The sequence below is a fragment of the Triticum urartu genome, chromosome 2 (genome assembly GCF_003073215.2).
Source record: "Triticum urartu cultivar G1812 chromosome 2, Tu2.1, whole genome shotgun sequence".
Lineage (NCBI taxonomy): Eukaryota > Viridiplantae > Streptophyta > Magnoliopsida > Poales > Poaceae > Triticum > Triticum urartu.
Genome location: NC_053023.1, coordinates 23,744,937 through 23,749,688, shown reverse-complemented (window position 1 = coordinate 23,749,688; position 4,752 = coordinate 23,744,937). Strand labels below are relative to the sequence as shown.

Below are 4,752 nucleotides of genomic sequence, written 5' to 3'. Positions count from 1 at the left end.
CTTACTCTCCACCAGCTGGGTCTCATTCGATGCTGATGCTTGCTACCATAGTGTGCTTCAGGAGATCAACAACATGCTGAGATGGAAGAGCATCAGTTTTGCCATTACACGACGACATGCAAAAGTAGCACGTCATCAATCACACCTGACAACACATACAAATTCCATTAATTTGCAATTCTTCAGTTGACGCACTTGAACAAAAGCATCAGTTTTCTACATTGTGATGATCACAAGCATCTAATTATGCTTCTCAAAGTTTGTAATCATGTGATGCATCCTTGAAATCAGTTTGTTCTCCACCATTGAGTATCATACTCCTTCCGTCCCAAAATAAGTGTCTTAACCTTAGTATAATTTTATACTAAACTTGGTACAAAGTGACATTTATTTTGAGACGGAGGGAGTACATGATACATCAATGTGTTAGGTATAAATTGTCTGCACTAAAACATGTACGACAACCAAACTGCCACATTCATTCAGTACAACTCATCCTGCTTCAGCATCGAAGTTTTGAGGGGCCATGAGAGCAGAGGTAGCCAAGTCGTCGTCACATTAAGGCAGAGTGAGGACGTAATTAGCTCATTAGGAGGAGTTCAATTGTTTCCCCAAATTTCCTTCCACGATTTTGTAACCCTTTGCAGAATTGCATGGGGAGGTTCGCAACATTGTCTACTCATCTGATAGGAAATCAGTATCTATTGTCTATCATGTGACTATGGAACTGATGCAGAGTACCCTTCTTTGCATGGGAGTTATATGTGGTTCAGTTTGCAGAATCTTGTTTGGTTTTACATTGATCTTGCATGCTCAGTTTTTGGGCGTATAACCAGTTTGTAGGTCCTACTATTTGATCTGTGGACGTGACCAATGAGGGCATGGAGATTATGGCGAGGCATGGTGATGCGGTGGCAGTGGTGAAGGTAACCACATCGAAGGCAGCGGCAATGGGTGGTTGTCGATGAAAGCAGCATGGGGATGGGGGAGGTGGAGAGGCGAGGGATGGAGGCGGAGGACGGCAGCCAGGGAGACGGAGTGGCAGTGAGATTGGACGAGCTCGCCTGCGGAGTGCGTGGGCAAGATTTCCTTTCCGGGTTGGACGAGGGCTTCTTTGTTTGTGTGTGTGTGCATGTGTGAGTTCACACCGATACTCGACCAAATACTGTGCATGGTTATCTGAAATTCTAGACAATAGTTCACATCCCAGTGGCAGGTAAGAACCTTCTTTTTAATTTATCAAATGGCGTCAATAGACCATAAAATTATCTTCATTTATAATACTAAAGATATGTCAATACATGTTCTTACATTTAGGCTCCTAAACCTGTTGAATGAGTTCTATATACAAGATTTATATTGTCCTTCTATAAATTAAGACTACACTTGCTATTGATGAGTCTATAATTGTCAACCTGGACAGTAACAACACACTATCGTTTTATCTCTCAATGTGAGCAAGTAAGATTTTTTTTCAGAGCTTTATTCTTTTGTATTATTTTTCTATTACAGAAGTTGATGCTCCATCTTGTTATTCATTTCCTGGGATCATTTCTCGAGGAATGTACGGATTTCTCGAAGTGACGCAATGCTATGATCTTCAACCATGAAAATGAAACTGTCAGCGCTGATGGCCTGCTCCTGTGATCTCATAGGTACCAAAATGCAGTTTAAATCTCTTTTTGAGAATTGGTTCCTGATGTTACATTTAGCTACTCCTGTATATCTTTTAGATTTTTTTTCTCTTTGTAAATTTTGTTTTTTGTTTGCTCACCTTGTAATCAACTCTGTATTTGATGATTTAGAAATCAGAATTCAGTTTAACTCTGCAATTAACCCTTAATGATAATATAATTGTTCTGATTGCACTCATCCCTAATTCATAGCTTCACCAATGGTGATAGCATTGTGTCAAGGAGCAGGTGGAGAGGGAGAAAGAGAAAGGGAGAATGGAAGCCAAGTGATAGACAAAGAGAGTGAAAGGTAGAAGACATGCAATAACTTGTGTTATCTTACTAATGCTTTATTTATTGAAGACCTATACCAATGCACAAGTATTTGTCGTTGTATGATGGAAACCAGATGCCATCATGCTTACAGAATATTTTTGAATTAAAAGAATAATTTGATCATTGTGTCTATATTTTATGATTTCGTGTCAACGCACTGGCATTTGGCTTCAGCCCATCAATTAGACCAGCTAGGTCTACGCACACTCCATGATTAGCTAACAAACTAGAGCAAACTAGCTAGCTTGAGTAGTCCCAGTTTGGTATTTAAGCTATTAATTCTTGGATGAGTGTGTTTGGAGGCGAGAAGGGAAATATGTTACTCTGCAAATTCCAAGTCTTTTATCATGACTATTATTACACGTCAAACATGCAGTAATGAGAGCGTGAGTGTGTTTTGAATTCTTAATTGGTAAATTCTGGTGATTAACTGACCGGGGATTCAGTTTGGATAGCTACCCAGGGGTATGAGTGTGATCAGTGTGACTAATTGTGATTTGTTTAGTGGTGAAAATGTAGGAATTAATTTGTTTCACCAATTCTGCACTTGCATTTGGCCATAGAATTTAGTTGGGGTAGCATATGCCCAGAATTTAATTAACCACAATTTTGATAAATTTTTGGAAGTTGTTTATTTGTTTTATTAAACATGGTCGAATTTTCTTATAATTGCAGGTATTTGGTTCAAAATATATTTTTCTACTGTTAACCGATAGCATGGATATCACTATTTATGATCATGATGTCCATAAGAAATCATCATGACATGTCGAATCCTCAACCACTCAGTTAGATGTTGATGGATCTGCATCACAGCTTTTGTTGAACTCTCATGGTTGGAGATACTGCAAGAATTCTGATTCGGCACGGCCCTCATGGAGACAATGGAGATGGTGTTCAGCGGTGCGCTCAGCTAGAGTTCGCCGTACGTCCGACATTTGCTGATTCGGCAGGGCCCTCATGGAAACAAAGTACGTCCGACATTTGCTCTTCTGTGAATCAGTCCATAGGCCCTTTAATAGTTGTGTGTTGCTGGGTGTTTTCATCATGGGCTTCTTGTTTCTTTTAGTCCATGAAAGACGCATTGGAGCACCAGGTCAAGAGCAAGGCCTTTTTCAAGATACTAACCTAAATGCTGAAATACTTCGTTGTTGCCACTTTTAGTGTAGCTGTACTGATGCAGATAAGCTAAAAATCTATCTTGCCTTCTCTTTGATGCCCTGATGACTTGTGTGCTTAATTATTAAGTAAATTACATTATGGCACATGTTATTTCCCATGTCGCCATAGGGCATTGTTCTTTTGGGACATGCATAGGGGTGCTTTGTACCGGTACATAACTTCGTGCTGAAAACAAGAGCAACATGTTTTCTTTGTAGGTCAGAATTATTAACAAGATATGAAGAATTAACCTGTTAATTTCTTTGCAAAGGAATTGGCCAGTTAGTATTTTACTAAATAACTATGGACTAGCTACTATTTTTACAATGGGTTGCTTATTGGACTAGGGACGTGTGATATCTTTCTCCCGTTGCAAAGCTAAACCACGTCGTGTCATCTTTGTAGTTTACATATTTTTTAGATGTGTTGGCACACATTTTGAGGCATCATTTTCTTTCAAGTCGTTCATCATCATTGGTCCCATTCTGCACAAGACTATCGATGATACCACTCTGCATTGGACCTACACAATCATCAATTTTACCAATGTCACAAATGGTCTGTCTTGTAATGTGACATTATGGCCAACTGTTTGGTTTAAATTATGGCTGGTAGCTGTCCTTGGATGCTGTAAATTTTGTTAACCTAACTCCCTGCTATATGCATAGTTCAGGGCGCAGAGAAACTAATGGAGCAACCAGGAGTCCAATCATTTTAAGGCAGAACATTGAACATATCAGTGATCGGACACTCGAGACAACTCTTAATGAGTTCTAGCAACCGAAGACAGAATATTTGCGTAGGATGCAACAAAGCTGCATGTCATGAGATTATTGAATACGTTGAGTAATTTGGAATGGAAACATTTTTGGTTAAATAGGATGCTCTTGAGATTATTTCTCATGCCAACATGGCATGCCCGAGCTAAAAATGTGCCACCCTTTGACAGGACCATGCCTTGTTAGAGGAGGTTTCTGGTTGGATAAATGAGAAGGCCATGATGCCTATTTGGGCTAAGATGACTCCTAACATTGCAGGTATTACGGATGGAACTTAAGCTTCCATAATGCATTTGTTGAGTAATTAGCAGTCACATATCTTCTGTGTTTTTAATTGCTATACGGTGTCAACAAATGATGAGGTTCTAAATTATTATTTTTATCATTGCCTACTTTTCAAATGCGTAGTTTCTCTCTGCATTGATCTTAGTAGTTTGATTCTCCGGTAGTACATTTGGTGATCCTAACCAGAAGCTAGCTGTTAGAGAATGACAATGGACTATTCATGTAAGATAGTTTTTGTCCAACATTGCATTGTTCTATATATCTTCTCTCGCATGTTTGGCTTTGGCATCAATAGGGACAGGGTGGGCGATCATGGTGGGATTAGGCATGTGAATTCTGGTTTTAGTTTCACTTCCATGTTTGGTAAGACAGACAAAAACTCTGAGTGGCTGATTTGTATCTTGAAATGCATCCTGTGACGAATCATCATGAAGTGCCAAGGTATATTAAACTTTCTAAAACGGTGGGAGTTCAACCCTCAAATCATAATCCATCCCCCACCACCCCTCCCTAATTAC

At 39.4% G+C, this 4,752-nt stretch overlaps 1 long non-coding RNA gene across 6 annotated transcripts; it reads left to right on the top strand.

Moving 5' to 3' along the window:
• Positions 1-548: 548 nt before the first annotated feature.
• Positions 549-4,333, top strand: LOC125535290. Of its 6 annotated transcripts, none has more exons than XR_007294630.1 (5): positions 549-1,655; positions 1,905-1,983; positions 2,685-2,980; positions 3,079-3,105; positions 3,839-4,333. It is a non-coding gene; the product is annotated as an uncharacterized LOC125535290 (long non-coding RNA). The 6 variants fall into 6 exon arrangements; XR_007294631.1 differs by lacking the exon at positions 3,079-3,105 and having other exon boundaries at positions 554-1,216; positions 1,513-1,655; XR_007294629.1 differs by lacking the exon at positions 3,079-3,105 and having other exon boundaries at positions 555-1,136; positions 1,513-1,655.
• The last annotated feature ends 419 nt before the right edge of the window (positions 4,334-4,752 follow it).